The sequence below is a fragment of the Rhinopithecus roxellana genome, chromosome 15 (assembly GCF_007565055.1).
Source record: "Rhinopithecus roxellana isolate Shanxi Qingling chromosome 15, ASM756505v1, whole genome shotgun sequence".
Classification (NCBI taxonomy): Eukaryota; Metazoa; Chordata; class Mammalia; order Primates; family Cercopithecidae; genus Rhinopithecus; species Rhinopithecus roxellana.
The window spans coordinates 18,544,503-18,562,096 of record NC_044563.1 but is presented as its reverse complement, the minus strand read 5'-3'; the positions used below and the strand labels follow the sequence as shown (position 1 = coordinate 18,562,096).

The 17,594-nt window shown below is 46.1% G+C and overlaps 1 protein-coding gene across 14 annotated transcripts in view; it reads left to right on the top strand.

Annotated features, from left to right (window-relative positions):
• Nucleotides 1-2,278: 2,278 nt before the first annotated feature.
• CELF1 (CUGBP Elav-like family member 1) overlaps nucleotides 2,279-17,594 on the top strand; it is a 97,653-nt gene continuing 82,337 nt past the window's right edge. For 7 of the 14 annotated variants that reach the window (XM_030918305.1, XM_030918309.1, XM_030918308.1 and 4 more), the window contains exon 1: nucleotides 2,362-2,535. The gene's annotated coding sequence lies outside the window, so the exon portion shown is untranslated. Of the gene's footprint in view, nucleotides 2,536-17,594 lie in introns of all 14 variants that reach the window. The other 7 variants (XM_030918313.1, XM_030918310.1, XM_030918318.1 and 4 more) reach the window with 5 other exon arrangements.

The following is a 17,594-nucleotide window of genomic DNA, read 5'->3' as shown; positions in this document are numbered from 1 at the left end:
CAAGAGTGATATTAATACCTTGCAAGTTCCTCCCTTGCAAATGGGAGCCCTAAGTCAAGGTGCAGATATAATAGGAAAAAGCTTCTGGTTGCTCTTCAAGAAGTATCTATTGAGTTAGATACAGTGAAAAGCAACAGCGATATTAGGAGAATAACAAGATGGGTATGGAAAAGTTTCTGGTTGCTCTTCAAGAAATATTTATTGAGTCAGATACTGTGAAAAGCACTGGAGATATAACAAGATGGGCGTGGTGCCTGTCCTTATTTAGCTGATGGACAGGTTCCAAGAAGCTTCTAAAGGCTGAACATTTCATTTGTTTTCCATACCTGGCACTTAGATACACCTATTAATTAAGTCAACAATATTTATTGAGCATGTACTATGGATTAGGCATTATCGAGGCCCTGAGGATAGAGCAGTGAAATAAAACAGACAAAACCTCTATCCTTTTGGTTTACCTTCTGGGCTACTGTCAATAAAACAAGTAAAATATGTAAGTACAAAATATACTGTGAGGCCAGGTGCAGTGGCTCATGCCTGTAATCCCAGCACTTTGAGAGGCAGAGGCAGGCAGAACCCTTGCAGTCAGGAGTTTGAGTCCAGCCTGGCCAACATGGTGAAACCCTGTCTCCACTAAAAATACAAAAATTAGTCAGGCATGGTGGCAGGCGCCTGTAATCCCAGCTACTCGGGAGGCTGAGGCAGGAAAATTGCTTGAACCTGGGAGGTGGATGTTGCAGTGAGCCGAGATTGCACCACTGCATTCCAGCCTGGGTGACAAGAGCAAGACTGTCTCAAGAAAAAAAAAAAAAAAACAAAACCCCCCCCCAAAAAAACAAAACTGTGTTAGATAATGATAAGTGTTTTGGACAAAAATGAAAGTGGGATTGAAAGCATGGGTGTGTGCATGTGTGTGTGCGCATAGTGTGCATACGTATGCCATGTGTGTGAGCAATGTAAAATAGGGTGCTCAGGGAAAAATGGACTAAGAAGGTGACACTTAAAGTCTGAAGGAGATGAGGAAGTGAGCCATGTGGATATCCACATGATTCTATGGAGCACAAAAGGAGACAGATTCTCTGCTTGAAACATTTCTATAACCTATAGGAGGAAATATATGGTAATATTTTTGACAACATTCTGTAAGCTATAATGGTCTATAAATACAGAATGTTTTCAGTCAATTACACATAAAACTATTAACAAGAACAAGATCATATATCAGCATTATGAATGTATATAAAACTACCCAGTACAATTAGGGAATATGATCATGTACAATTTAAGGACTAAACGGTACCAGAAAAACTGTGGTTATTTTTTTTTTTTTCCCTCCAAAGGCGACAGAGGAAAAACCCTTGAGGCCTTGAGGCTTCTGCTTGGAAGCCCACTTGTTTGTGGTAAGGTAGGATATAATCAGTATTTGTGGGTATAAAAATTATATTCTCTGGGAAGCCAGATCATGTTACAGAGAAACGATCCCATGAGTTATTTGCATGTTGATGGGGCCAAAAGCTTCCAGAACAAAGTTTTGTTAACCTGCATTTAACTGCCTCACAAGGTCTGGAACCTACGGAATAAACGTTGGTTCAAACAACAACAACAACAACAAATTGTACTGCTTGCGTTCCATCTACACCCAGGGATTCCTGAGTAACTCGGGAGGAAGTCTTTAAAGACCTGACCTGAGTTGTTACGAAAACGTTTTTTTTTTCTGGGAAAACCAGGTTATGGCTGAGCAATCGGTCTCTTAATAGAATCTTTGTGAACTTCCTGATGTCGCAGCGATCGTTGCCAGGTTGTACGTTCACACTGATTATCTTGCTAAAAGGCACTCCCTGCACTTGGAACACACATATCCACATCCCAGCAAAGAAGGAAGGCCTGGATGCTGTTGCTTATCTGCTAGGGCAAAAAGGGGCGTGCCATGTGCCCAACGCTGGCGAAGCACCAGTCACTCCTTCACTCATCCATTTATTCAACAAATATCTTATTATGCTCCTACTCAGTGCCCAGTAGGGGTGCCTCCTTGCCCACCAGGGTCATCTAGAGCTCCTGTGGGTGCGGTGGGCGGAGTCAAGAACTTGATTCCCAGGCCTGGCTCTTCCCTCCAGCAGGGCTCGGAGACAAAGAGATGTGCCCCTGCAGCTCTCTCGGCTGAGGGCTCCGCCCGCGGCCCCAGGGGCTTAGGCGCGGCAGCTCCTCCACTTCCCAGCCCAAGGGGGCGCTGCAGTGCCCGGCGCTCGGCCCGCCCCTACGCCGCGCTCCGCTCGCATGTGCGCTGCGGGCGGCGCCGCGGTGATACGTTCCCCTTCGTCGCGCTCCCCCTCCTCCTCCTCCGCCCTCCCCGCCGGTGGTAGGTGCCGGAAGTGCCGCCATTTTGGGGTGTTCTGCTCTGGCGGCAGCGGCGGCAGCGGCGGCGGGACGCGGAGGCTCCCCCGGGATTCGGCCTCAGCAGCGAGGCGGCGGCGGCAGCGGCGGCTGCGGAGGCACAGGCAGCAGCTGAGGCAGCGGCGGGCTCAGGTGCAGCCGCTGGTGAGTGCTGCGGCCGCAGGATAACGGGCCACGGGAGGGAGGGAGGGAAAGAAGGCAAGAGGGAGGCGCCGCGGGGCGGGTCCGGTTCGGGAGGCCGCGGGTCACAGGGCCCTCCGGGCGCGGCCTCTCCTCGTTTTCTGCGTCCTGGGGCAGGGCTGCGATCTCCTCCTGCATGTCGGGGTCCCCGGCTCCCCCGGTCCTGTCGGGCTTGCCCGGCGCGTGCCCCCGCGCCCAGGGAGACCCGCCCTCCTCGTGGCCTTGCTTCCTCTCCCCGCGCCCTTTACCTTCACCCTCTGGGCTCAAAGGCCTCGTTCCCTACCCAGTGCCAGCTCCGTTTTCCTCCTCTATCTGGCTGCCGTGCTGTACCCAGGCTACCTGCCCGGGACACCCCATCTCTGCCCCTGTCGCCTCACGTGTTCTTGGTGTTCACCCCTGTGGGTACCGAAGGGTCCCCGCCCCTAAAAGCGCTTTTCCGGAACCTTGAGAGCCCTTCGTTTCTCGCCCCAGATCCGCTAGGGCCTTGGCTTGCCCTCCCCCCACATCAGGTGCTCACCCTGTCATGGCCTAGTAGCTGGGCAGGAATCTCGCACCCGGGAGCGCGGGGAACACATTAAAGCGCTTTCTTCGCTAGGGAACAGGCTTTGAATTTAAAGCCGGTGGTGTCTTGGTTGTGGTCCTTCGGGCAGGATGTTTTAGTTCTCGGAGACCATTGCACATGCACCAAGGAGCTTCTCATTGGTTTAGGCTCATACCCATAGTTGAGGGTAATGTGGTGAGATTTTGATTGGAATCTGTTTCCGCAAAATGGAATCTCTTTCTCGCCAGGAGAGAGCTGTAGGTTTATTACCTTCGAGTAAAAAGACTGTATAACAGTTTTAAGGAGCATGAAATGCTTTATAATGTGTGTAGTGTAAGAGGTTACAAATACTCAATGAATCCTTTACAGGAACTTCATTTTTTTTTTTTTTTTTTTTTTTTTTTTTTTTTTAAGACGGAGTTTCGCTCTTGTTGCTTAGGCTGGAGTGCAGTGGCGCGATCTCGGCTCACTGCAACCTCCCCAGGTTCAAGCGATTCTCTTGCCTCAGCCTCCCAAGTAGCTGGGATTACAGGCATGCGCCACCACTCCCGGCTAATTTTTGTATTTTTAGTAGAGACGGGGTTTCACCATGTTGATCAGGCTGGATGTTCCCGAACTCCTGACCTCGGGTGATCCACCCGCCTCGGCCTCCCAAAGTGCTGGGATTACAGGCGTGAGCCACCGCATCCGACGGGAACTTCACCTTTTAAAGATCTTTTCACTGTCTGATTACTCGTGAATTGGGAAGGCTTTAATTGCATGCTTTCCCCTTGCCCACAAGTGTAGCTTCTCTCCGAGTGCTATGGAAGTTTCAGCCTCTCCATTAATCCTTGGTGAGAATGAAGGCGTCTCCATATAGAATCACCCTTTCTGTTTTAGCATTAATGAGTCCATTTAGAAAATCATGGAATTACAATAGCGTGCACAAACTGTTGCTACGGTGATTTTCTTCTCATGCTAATTTTTATATTCTTCTGGCTTTACTTACCTAGTTTGTGGTTTCTGATCAGGAGTTAGCCAAGATTGAAGCAGCACTGTTGGTAAAAAGCAAAGCTGGAGCTTTCAGCTGTTGCTTTAACCAGGAAGGTTATGGTTCCCCTAGTGGTTCTTTTCTCATGACAGTCCACCACCTGTTTCCATTAATGGCCTTTGGCCCAGAGCATAGGCCTCAACTTCTATTCAGCCATTCATTCTGATCCCTTTAAAGAAAAGAAAACCCAGGGTTTTCTTTAAAGATTGTGCTGTCTAGACTTAAGATCCACTAGCAGGAGGGGCTGTTAGAGATGGAATATCTTTTCTAGAACCCCTTCACTTTTTGGATGAAGAAACTGAGGGCCCTAGAAGTTAAGTGACTTACTTGCCCAAGGTTATGTTTTTTTTTTTAAACAATATCATGAGTATAATAATGCAATCTACCCTTTGAGATGTAATGAAATGGGAAAGGACCCTGACTTGAAGTTAGAACTAGGCCTGGATTGTAATACTTGCTCTGTCATTTACTAGTTATACAACCTCGGCAAGTCACTCAACTGTTCTCCTCAGTTTATTCTCACCTGCAAAATGAAAGAAACAGCGTTATGTCTCACATGGTATTAGTTCAGCTTCAGTAACATGGTGAAATACCCATGATGTAATAGGCAGACAGTGAAGTTTTTAGCCAAAATGATTTATTTTTCTAAAGATTTCCATGTATTATTCTTAATACAGAAGTTACAGATTCATTATAAAAAATACATATAAGTCAAAAAAGGAAGAAACTCACCTATAGTGCCACCACTTAGAGATGATTGTTAAATATTGGGTCTTTATATTGCCCATCATTTTTAAATGCTATAGAAATGCCTATTTTCGCAAAACAGGCTTATTCTAGTCACAGTTTTGTGATGTGGGTCCAGTCCCAACCCCCCAGCCCCGACCCCGCCATGGAGTCTTGCTCTGTCACTCATACTGGAGTGCAGTGGTGTGATCCCAGCTCACTGCAACCCTGCCCGCTGGGCTCAAGCAATTCTCCTGCCTCAGCCTCCTGAATAGCTGGTATTACAGGTGCCTGCCACTGCGCCCAGATAGTTTTTGTATTTTTAGTAGAGATGGGGTTTCACCATGTTGGCCAGGCCCATTTAGAACTCCTGCCCTCAGGTGATTTGCCCATCTCAGCCTCCCAAAGTACTGGGATTATAGGCGTGAACTACCATGCCTGGCCTTTAGTTATTTAGTTAGTTAGTTAGTTAGTTAGTTAGTTAGTTAGTTAGTTAGTAGAGACAGGGTGTCACTGTTTTCCCAGGCTGGTTTTGAACTTCTGAATAAAGATGTGAGCCAGTGAGCTTGGCCTACATGTTAAAATTGTGGTTAAAAACACAAAATGGGCCGGATGCGGTGGCTCACGCCTGTCATCCCAGCACTTTGAGAGGCCAAGGCGGGCGGATCACGAGGTCAGGAGTTTGAGACCAGCTGGCCAATATGGTGAAACCCCGTCTATACTAAAAATACAAAAATTAGCCAGGTGCGGTGGCATGTGCCTGTAGTCCCAGCTACTTGGGATGCTTAGGCAGGAGAATCGCTTGAGCCCAGGAGGCAGAGGTTGTTGTGAGCTGAGGTTATGCCACTGCACTCCAGCCTGGGCGACAAGGCAAGACTCTTGTCTCAAAAAAAGAAAAGACTCACAACATTTACTAACTTAGTCATTTTTAAGTGTTTTGTGATGTTAAGTACATTCACACTGTTGGAAAACAGATCTGTGAGTTTTTCATTTTGCATGTCTAAAACTCTATACCTATTAGACGACAGCTCCCCTTTTCCCCTTCCCACTAGCCCCTGGTAACCACCATTATTTCTGTTTCTACGATTTTGACCACTTTAGATAACATCATGTAAGTGGAATCATACCATGTCTGGTTTTTGTGACAGACTTATTTCATTTAGTGTAATGTCCTGAAGACTCATCCATGTTATACTATGTGACCGGATTTATTTCCTTTTTTTTTTTTTTTTTTTTGAGGCGGAGTCTCGCTCTGTCGCCCAGGCTGGAGTGCAGTGGCCGGATCTCAGCTCACTGCAAGCTCCGCCTCCCGGGTTTACGCCATTCTCCTGCCTCAGCCTCCCAAGTAGCTGGGACTACAGCCGCCCGCCACCTCGCCCGGCTAGTTTTTGTATTTTTAGTAGAGACGGGGTTTCACCGTGTTAGCCAGGGTGGTCTCGATCTCCATACTTCATTGTGTATATATATATATCATGTAGTTTATGGACTGCATTCACTAATGGACTTTTGGGTTGCAGCTACCTCCTGGCTATTGTGAATAGTGCTGCCGTGACTGAGTGTGCAAATAGGTATTCCAGCCTCTGGAACAGTATCATTTGTTTTGGATATATGCCCCAAAGTGGGATTGCTGGATCAAGTGATCATTCTGTTTTTAATTTTTATTATTTTGAAAGAATGCAGTCCACTGGAATAGATTTTTTATTTCTGTTTTTTTAAGAACCCTATACTGCTTTCTATAGAAGAAGTTGCACCATTTTACAGTCTCACCAGTAGTACACAAGGGTTCCAGTTTCTCCACGTCCTCACCAATCTTTTTTTTTTTTTTTTTGGTGGCCATCTTAATGGGTGTGAGACACCTCACTGTGGTAGTTTTGATTTGTATTTCTCTGCTAACTAGTGATGTTGAGCATCTTTTCGTATGCTTGGCCATTTATATGTTATCTTTGGAGAAATGTCTGTTCAAGGCCATTTCCCAATTTTTAATCAAGTTTTTTGATTTTTGTATTGTTGAATTATAGACGTTCTTTATATTTCCTGGATTTTTTTTTTGAGAAGGAGTCTCACTCTGTTGCCCAGGCTGGAGTGCAGTGGCGTGATCTCTGCTCACTGCAACCTCCACCCACTGGGTTCAAGCGATTCTCCTGCCTCAGCCTCCTGAGTAGCTGGGACTACAGTCATGTGCTACCATGCCCAGCTAATTTTTGTATTTTTAGTAGAGAGGGAGTTTCACCGTGTTGGCCAGGCTGGTCTTGAACTCCCGACCTCAGGTGATCCGCCTGCCTCAACCTCCCAAAGTACTGGGATTACAGGTGTGAGCCACCACAGCCAGCCTCTATTTTCTGGATATTAACCCCTTATTAGATAGATGATTTGCAGATATTTTCTCCCATTCTGTAATTTGTCTTTTCACTTTGTTGATTGTATGCTTTGATACACAAAATATTTCATATTTGATATAGTCCCATTTGTTTATTTCTGGTTTTGTTGCCTGTGCTTTTGGTGTCATATCCATGAAATCATTTTCAAATCCAGTATCATGAAGTTTTTCCTCTTTATTTTCTTCTAGAAGTTTTATAGTTTTAGGTCTTTTTTTTTTTTTTTTTTTTTTTTTGAGACGGAGTCTCGCTCTGTCGCCCGGGCTGGAGTGCAGTGGCCGGATCTCAGCTCACTGCAAGCTCCGCCTCCCGGGTTTACACCATTCTCCTGCCTCAGCCTCCGAGTAGCTGGGACTACAGGCGCCCGCCACCTCGCCCGGCTAGTTTTTTGTATTTTTTAGTAGAGACGGGGTTTCACAGTGTTAGCCAGGATGGTCTCGATCTACTGACCTCGTGATCCGCCCATCTCGGCCTCCCAAAGTGCTGGGATTACAGGCTTGAGCCACCGCGCCCGGCCTAGGTCTTACATTTAGGTTGTTTTAACCTTTTTTTTTTCTTTTTTTTTTTAAGACCGAGTCTTACTCTTTCGCCCAGACTAGAGTGCAGTGACTCGATCTTGGCTCACTGCAGTCTCTGCTGCCCTGGTTCAAGTGATTCTTCTGCCTTAGCCTTCCTAGTAGCTGGGATTACAGGTTCCTACCGCTGTGCCTGGCTGATTTTTGTGTTTTTAGTTGAGACAGGGTTTCACCATCTTGGCCAGGCTGGTCTTGAACTCCTGACTTCGTGATCCACCTGCCTCGGCCTCACAAAGTGTTGGGATTACAGGCATGAGCCACTGCGCCCGGCCTGTTTTAACCATTTTTAAGTGTGTAATTCAGTGACATTAATTACATTGAGATGTTGTGCAATCATCACTGTGATCTTTTCAAAATGTTTTCATCACCCCAAACAGAACCTCTGTAACCGTTAAGCAATAACTCTCAATTTTCCCTCCCCCTCTGCCTCTGGTAGCCTCTAATCTATCTTTGTGTCTGTGAATTTGCTTATTCTAGATATTTCATGTAACTGGAATCATGTAATACTTGGCTTTTTGTGTCTAGCTTATTTCACTTACCATTTTGTTTTCAAGGTCCATGCGTCATTTTGTAGTATATATCAGGACCTAATTTCCGATCTTGGCTCACTGCAACCTCCGCCTCCCAGGTTCAAGCTGCCTCAGCCTCCTAAGTAGCTGGGACTACAGGCATGAGCCACCTAGCCTGGCTAATTTTGTATTTTTAGTAGAGATGGGGTTTCACCATTTTGGCCAGGGTGGTCTCAAACTCCTGACCTCAGGTGATCCACACGCCTCGGCCTCCCGAATTGCTGGGATTATAGGCATGAACAACCTGCCCAGCCCTAATTTCCTTTTATGGCTGTGTTCCTCTACTTCTTGAGGTCAAGAATGTCTCCTTTATTTTGCTGTCCTCTGTTGGAGTTCTATAAAGGTTTAATTGATTATAATTCATGCTCTTCATGTGGATTGCCAATGACGAGAGATGTCTACTGACATATTCAAACGTCTTGAAAATACAAATATGTCAGCATGTATAATAAAGTAGTCTATAGCGATAATCCGAATCACTGTGTATAGCATTTAAAATTTCTAATCTAGTCAGATTTTCCTATCTTTGAATGTACAGCATTTTCTTTTTTCTTTTTTTTTCTTTTGGAGATAGAGTTTCGCTCTCGTTTCCCAGGCTAGAGTGCAATGGCACGATCTTGGCTCACCACAACCTCTGCCTCCCAGGTTCAAGTGATTCTCCTGCCTCAGCCTCCCGAGTAGCTGGGATTACAGGCATATGCCACCACCCCCAGCTAATTTTTTGTATTTTTAGTAGAGATGGGGGTTTCTCCATGTTGATCAAGCTGGTCTTGAACTCCCGACCTCAGGTGATCCGCCCACCTCAGCCTCCCAAAGTGCTGGGATTACAAGCGTGAGCCACCGTGCCCAGCACAGCATTTTCAAAAAATGTGTACTGAAAAAGTATCAATTGGAGAGGTTAAGAATTGACAAGTTCCTGCCTTTGCTTTATACCTATATGAATGGCTTTGTTAGGTGGATCAATTTCTAGGTATTGTATGTTGTGCACAGATAAGTTTGTAAATCTGCCATTAATGGCCTAGTTAGGATAATACTTTCGGGTATGAACATTTCAGAGATACTCACAGGTGCCAGGCACGGTGGCTCACGCCTGTAATCCCAGCACTTTGGGAGGCCAAGGCGAGTGGATCACGAGGTCAAGAGATCGAGACCATCCTGGCCAACGTGGTGAAACCTTGTCTCTACTAAAAGTACAAAAATTAGCCGGGTGTGGTGGCAGTCACCTGTAGTCCCAGCTACTCGTGGAGCGTGAGGCAGGAGAATTGCTTGAATCCGGGAGGCAGAGGTTGCAGTGAGCCAAGATCATGCCACGGCAGTCCAGCCTGCCAATAGAGTGAGACTCTGTCCCAAAGAAAAAAAAAACTCATAGGTCTCTCAGTTTGTTCTAGTGTGAAGAAAGTTGGCCGGGCGTGGTGGCTCACACCTGTAATCCCAGCACTTTGGGAGGCTGAGGCGGGCAGATCATCTGAGGTCAGGAGTTCAAAACGAGGCTGACCAACATGGAGAAACCCTGTCTACTAAACATACAAAATTAGCCAGGTATAGTGGTGCATGCCTCTCATCCCAGCTACTTAGGAGGCTGAGGCAGGAGAATCGCTTGAACTAGGGAGGCAGAGGTTGTGGTGAGCCAAGATGGCGCCACTGCACTCCAGCCTGGGCGACAAGAGCAAAACTCCTTTCTCTCCCCCGCGCCCCCCCCCAAAAAAAAGATACTGAGAGTATGTGTCAATTGCATGAAAGGCCTTTCTTCTGTTTTTCTCCCTTAAAAAAAATTAGGGAGGCCGAGGTGGGTGGATCACAAGGTCAGGAGATCGAGACCATCCTGGCTAACACGGTCAAACCCTGTCTCTACTAAAAATACAAAAAATTAACCAGGCATGGTGACGTCAGGGCGCCTGTAGTCCCAGCAACTTGGGAGGCTGAGGCAAGAGAATGGCGTGAACCCGGGAGGCGGAGCTTGCAGTGAGCTGACATGGCACCTCTGCACTCCAGCCTGGGTGAGAGTGTGAGACTCCATCTCAAAAAAAAATTTATGTGTGTGTGTGTGTGTGTATATATATATATACACACACATATATATGATAGGGACTGGGCATGGTGGTGCGTGTGTGTAATCCCAGCACTTTGGAAGACTGAGGCAGGTGGATTGCTTGAGCCCAGGAGCTTGAGACCAGCCTGGGCAACATAGCTAGCCTCATCTCTACAAAAAATACAAAAATTATTGTATTTTCGTACAAATTTTGTAAAACTTTCGTATAAAAAAAGAAGAAATAGAAAAAAGGTCTCTGGCAGCTGGGCAAACTTTATGCTTTAAGACTTCAGATTTGCTCTTTGTTATTAACCTCTTAATAATGCTCATTATTAACAATATGTTCCTTACTATTAACCTCTTAACCTCTTACTAACTTATTATTAACCTGTTAATGAGTATTGGAGACTTTATGGCTCTGAATGAAGGTCAGTATTTATTTATTTATTTATTTATTTATTTATTTTTGAGACGGAGTCTCGCTCTGTCACCCAGCCTAGCGTGCAGTGGTTCAATCTCAGCTCACTGCAACCTCTGCCTGGAGGGGTTCAAGCAATTCTGGTGCCTCAGCCTCTTAAGTAGCTGGGATTATAGGTGCCCGCCACCACGTCCGGCTGAGTTTTGTATTTTTAGTAGAGACGGGGTTTCTGCATGTTGGTCAGGCTGATCTCGAATTCCCGACTTCCGGTGATCTGCCCACCTCGACCTCCCAAAGTGCTTGGATTACAGGTGTGACCTCCACCCGACCTTAAATTTTGTATTTTTATTAGAGATGGGATTTCGCCACGTTGGCTGTGCTTGGCCAGGCTGATCTTGAACTCCTGACCTCAAGTTATCTGCCTGCCTGGGCCTCCCAAAGTATTGTGATTACAGGCATGAGCCACCATGTCTGGCCTATTCTCTGATTCTTGATTTTTTTTTTTTTTCCTTTTTTGAGACTGAGTGTCACTCTTGTTGCCAAGGCTGGAGTGCAGTGGCGCCATCTCAGCTCACTGCAACCTCCGCCTCCTGAGCTCAAGCGATTTTCCTGCCTTAGCCTTCCGTGTAGCTGGGATTACAGGTATGTGCCACCACACCTGGCTAATTTTGTATTTTTAGTAGTGATAGGGTTTCTCCATGTTGGTCAGGCTGGTCTCAAACTCCTGACCTCAGGTGATCTGCCCTCCTCAGCGTCCCAAAGTTGATTGCTATTAATATAATGCTATAGTTACCAGAACACGTATACTAGAGTTACAGTACACTGAAATGGTCAAAAGGCAAGTAAAGTAGAAATAAGAAAATTTTGATGAAAATCTGGAGAATTAAGTCTTTGTGTAATTGAGAGTTGATTCTTTGATTGTGCAATCCTTAAAATGGAAATGGTTTGAAAGGATGGTGTGACTTGAATGGGCTTTATAAGCACAGCCTGGTAAGGATAACTGATAGCTTGGGACAATGGATTTAGGGTACCACCAGTTAACGTTTCTGGGCGTGTTTTCCTATCTTTAAAGTGGAGATACCAACTCAGAATAGTAATGTGAGGATTAATTGAGGTAACTTATGCTAGGCACCGAACAGTGCCTGATACAGTATTGATAACGCTGTTTCTTTTTCCGTGTGTAAAATGGGCATACCACTCACTTGTCTCTTGGGTCAGTAATGCGTTTCAGCCAAATGAGATAAGTAACACAGGTGAAATGCCTAGCAGTACCATACATAGATGAGCAGTACCTACTATGTCAATGTTCCTTTTGTTTCCTTTTTCTTTTTTTTTTTTTTTTGAGACAGAGTCTCGCTCTGTTGCCCAGGCTGGAGTGCAGTGGCCGGATCTCAGCTCACTGCAAGCTCCGCCTCCCTGGGTTCACACCATTCTCCTGCCTCAGCCTCCCGAATAGCTGGGACTGCAGGCGCCCACCACCTCGCCCGGCTAGTTTTTTTTGTATTTTTTAGTGGAGACGGGGTTTCACCATGTTAGCCAGGATGGTCTCGATCTCTTGACCTTGTGATCCGCCCATCTCAGCCTCCCAAAGTGCCGGGATTACAGGCTTGAGCCACCGCGCCTGGTCTTGTTTCCTTTTATGAGTGTGTTTTGTTTTGCATTTTCTTGTGTCTGTTGTGGCTTAAGGGATGAGATTTGTGTGTCTGAAATGCTTTGCTAAACAGGGCATTGTTCCTTGTGGAATACTTGGGTAATATGGTTTCCTGGATTTCATATTCACTGTTTCTACTTTATGTGAGAATCTAGTGTTAGGAGGCTTCTGCATTCAAAGAAAACTGAAAATTATAAATGAATATATTGGATTTGTAATAGGGGACACCTGGGTCTCTTTGTAGTTTAAAGTGACAAGTTCAGGCAGGGAGGAGGGCTCTAATATTTAGAGTTGTAATGCAGATTTAAGACTTAATCAGTTTTAGCTATTTGCTTTGTAAACTGTATTGTATCAAGAGTCCTTATTTGCCAAAAACAGCTTTCTTTCTTTTTTTTTTTTTTTGTTTTAGAGATGGGGTGGGGACAGGGGTCCACGGGTCCACTATGTAGCCCAGACTGGTGTAAACTCTTGGGCTCAAGCAGTCCTCCTGCCTCAGCCTCCTGAGTAGTTGGGATTGATTACAGGAGGGCAACGTTATGCCTGCCTTGAAGACAGTTTCCTTGATGAGACCTTTGTAAAATAACTTTGGCCTTGTCATAGAATTGGCTTAGACTCTTCTTAAAGTGGAGGTTTCTTTTTTTTTTTTTTTGAGACGGAGTCTGGCTCTGTCTCCCAGGCTGGAGTGCAGTGGCCGGATCTCAACTCACTGCAAGCTCCGCCTCCCGGGTTTACACCATTCTCCTGCCTCAGCCTCCGGAGTAGCTGGGACTACAGGCGCCCGCCACCTCGCCCGGCTAGTTTTTTGTATTTTTAGTAGAGACGGGGTTTCACCGTGTTAGCCAGGATGGTCTCGATCTCCTGACCTCGTGATCCGCCCGTCTCGGCCTCCCAAAGTGCTGGGATTACAGGCTTGAGCCACCGCGCCCGGCCAAAGTGGAGGTTTCTTTATGGGATTCTGTAGTTTTTTTGTTTTGTTTTGTTTTGTTTTTTGAGACAGAGTCTCGCTCCGTCGCCCAGGCTGGAGTGCAGTGGCCGGATCTCAGCTCACTGCAAGCTCCGCCTCCCAGGTTTATGCCATTCTCCTGCCTCAGCCTCCCGAGTAGCTGGGACTACAGGCGCCTGCCACTTCGCCTGGCTAGTTTTTTATATTTTTTAGTAGAGACGGGGTTTCACCATGTTAGCCAGGATGGTCTCGATCTCCTGACCTCGTGATCCGCCCATCTCGGCCTCCCAAAGTGCTGGGATTACAGGCTTGAGCCACCGTGCCCGGCCTCTGTAGTTATTTTTTAACCTCTGTTGTGCTGTGGAGGCCATGAGTATGTATTTGTTTATTTTACACTTCATTAAGTTCCAGATTTGTAAAGTTTTGGGCTTTTTTGGTCTGCCGTTGTTTTCTGAGACAAGGTCTCATTGTGTCACTCAGGCTGGAGTGCAGTGGCGTTATCATGACTCCCTGTAGCCTCAACCTCCCAGGCCTCAGTGATCCTTCCCCACCTCAGCCTCCCAAGTAACTGGGACTATAGGTACGCAACACCATGCTTGGCTAATTTTATTTTTTGTAGAGATGGGGTCCCACTATGTTGCCCAGGCTGGTCTTGACCTCCTGGCCTCCAGCAATCCTCCTGCCTCAGCCTCCCAAAGTGCTGGGATTACAGGCATGAGCTACCATGCTGGCCTTCTTTTCCATTAGAGACAGAATCTTTCTTTGTTGCCCAGACTTGAATGCAGTGGTGCAATTATAGCCTGGAACTCCTGGGCTCAAGTGATCCTCCAGCCTCAGCTTTCCAAGTAGCTGGGACTACAGGTGCACATCACTACACCTGGCTAATTTCTGTAGTATTTGTAGAGACGGGGTCTCTCCTGGTCTCGAACTCCTGTCCTCAAGTGATCCTCCTGCCTTGGGCTCCCAAAGTGTTGGGATTACAGGTGTGAGCCGCCGCGCCCAGCCCTGATGATATTTTGTAAAGCTGAGCACAGTCCATCCCTTTTGATATTTTCTAAAGCAGAGCACGGTGGCTCACACCTGTAATCCCAGCACTTTGGGAGGCCAAGACACGCGGATCACATCAGACCAGTCTGGCCAATGTGGTGAAACTCTGTCTCTACTAAAAACACAAAAATTAGCCAGATGTGGTGGTGCATGCCTGTAATCCCAGCTCCTCAAGTGGCTGAGGCACAAGAATGGCTTGAATCCAGGAGGGGGAGGTTGCAGTGAACTGAGATCACGCCACTACACTCCAGCCTGGGCAACAGGGAGACCCTGTCTCAAAAAAAAAAAAAAAAAAAAATCAGAGAAAATATCAACAAGAATGATGAGTTTTTGTTTAGTGATTGCGTTGATACCTGATGGATCTCACTTAATCGAATTTGATGTGCTACTTTTAGATATGTTCATAGGTGCAGATATGGCTTTATTTATTTATTTGAGACAGTTTCACTCTTGTTGCCCAGGCTGGAGTGCAACGGTGCGATCTCAGCTCACTGCAGCATTCGCCTCCCGTGTTGAAGCGATTCTCCTGCCTCAACGTCTTGAGTAGCTGGGTTTATAGGCACCTGCCACCATGCCTGGCTAATTTTTGTATTTTTAGTAGAGGTGGGGTTTCACCATGTTGGCCAGGCTGGTCTCGAACTCCTGATCTCAGGTGATCCACCTGTCTCGTCCTCCAGAACTGCTGAAATTACAGATGTGAGCCACCGTGCCCAGCCTGACACGGCTTTAGAAAGAACTCTCCACTAACTTTATGACCTCCAGTTCTTCTTTTATAGCTACATTCAGCTTTGACAAAATGGAGTTGAATAATTTTTTTTTCTTTTTTTTCTTTTCTTTTTTTTTTTTTTTTTTTTGAGACGGAGTCTCGCTGTGTCGGCTAGGCTGGAGTGCAGTGGCGCAATCTACAAGCTCCGCCTCCTGGGTTCAGGCCATTCTCCTGCCTCAGCCTCCTGAGTAGCTGGGACTGCAGGCGCCCGCCGCCACACCCGGCTAATTTTTTGTATTTTTAGTAGAGACGGGGTTTGACTGTGTTAGCCAGGATGGTCTCGATCTCCTGACCTCATGATCTGCCCGCCTCGGCCTCCCAAAGTGCTGGGATTACAGGCGTGAGCCACTGCACCCGGCCGAGTTGAATAATTTTACTTACTTTCTAAGTTATAACTCCATTAAAACTGTGTTTTAGGGGGAATGTCTTTAGTTTGAGGATTATGCAAAATAAAGTTTTTTGGTTCCTGGGCTGTTTAAGTTTGTAGTGTTACACTTTTAATTTTGAAAGGTCAGTAGTTTACATTTTCTTTCTTTGTTGTTTTTTTTTTTTTTTTTGAGACAGTCTTGCCCTGTCACCAGACTGGAGTACAGTGGCGAGATCTCGGCTCATTGCAACATCTGCCTCCTGGGTTCAAGCGATTCTCTTGCCTCAGCCTCCCAAGTAGCTGGGATTATAGCCATGTGCCACCACGCCCAGCTAATTTTGTATTTTAAGTAGTGATGGAGTTTCACCATGTTGGCCAGGCTGGTCTCGAACTCCTGACCTCAGGAGATCCACGTGCCTTGGCCTCCCAAAGTGCTGGGATTACAAGTGTGAGCCTCCACCCCTGGCCAAGTAGTTTCCATTTTCATAGTAACATTGCTACTCTTCAGCAAAATAATCATTAAGTTAGAAACTGTCACCACTTTCTTGTTCTTTTATTACCTTTTTGTTTCCTGTGAGATTGAGGTAACGCTCTTGCAGACTGTGTGAATATGTATGATATTGGTGATAATGTGGGGTGACTAATAGTCTACTGTGAGTAGACTGTGTTTCTTAACCCAGTATTATTTGGACATCTGTTAAGTTTTTGTTAATTTCTGTTTTGTACAGGTAATTTACTGTAGGCTTTTTCCAGTTTCTTTGTACTTCTAGCTTTTGTGTATGGGAAACATTCTACTTTTCTGCTCCAGCCGCCTTCCCTCACACCGCAGTCACATAGCTCAGCTGGTGTTTCTTTCCCAGATGAATTCTATCTGGGTGTTGCTGCTGCTAACTTACCATGCTAGATTGGGTGGGATATTTTCAGTGAGAAACACCTGCACCATTTACTGGCTGCTTGCCTGTTTTTTTTTGTTGTTGTTGTTGTTGGGTTTTTCTTGGGTGTTTTTGTTTTTGTTTCTGTTTTGAGACGGAGTCTCTCTCTGTCGCCCAGGCTGGAGTCCAGTGGCGCCATCTTTGCTCACTGCAGTCTCCGCCTCCTGAGTTCAAGCCATTCTCCCTGCCTCAGCCTCCCAAGCAGCTGGGATTATGGGCGCCCACCACCATGCCCGGCTAATTTTTGTATTTTTAATAGAGATGGGGTTTCACCATCTTGGCCAGGCTGGTCTTGAACTCCTGACCTCGTGATCCACCCACCTCGGCCTCCCAAAGTGCTAGGATTACTGGCGTGAGCCACTGCGCCCAGCCTGCTTGCCTGATTTTGAGTGCTCTCTGAGCAAGAGTCTTGTGGGGGCCGGGGAGTGAAAGGAAGTCAGGGTGGTGGTGACAGCTTGGAAATGCATAACTCTTTGACATTTGTCAGCTAGTGGGTGATTACTGCATGATGAAGCAGCACTGCTTTGTGTTCAAAGTCATTTTAAGCCTTATAGTAGGCTTTCAACAAGGATATTTTACTGGAAGCTGTTTATGTGGTAAAAGATTATTTATCCCTTAGGTCTGTATTTCCTAGATGGCTAGAGCAAGAGGAGCAGACATCACATTTCATGTTTAGGAATGCTCTTCAGCCCCTCCCTGCTCATGATTCAATATCTGTTTTTCATTTAGTGCACAGCTAACCTTTTTCATGAGGCTTTTCCTGTCCATTCGTTCCCGTACCTGATTTAGTATTTTATTGATGTATTTTATTATTTCAGCAAGATTTTAAGCTTTTTGAGGATGGAAACTGCCTTGCTGCTTAGTGTATTACATATACTTCAGGGGAGTGGTTCAGGCACATAGTCCCTACTCTAACTATACCTTGTGATCTAGCCCCTCTTGTAATACCTTGTTGCACCAGAGGTGGACACCTGGCCCAAGCTGGGCAAATCACTTTGTCCTAGGAATTTGAGATCGGAACTGAGATTCCAGTCTTTAGGATACAAATAGTCAC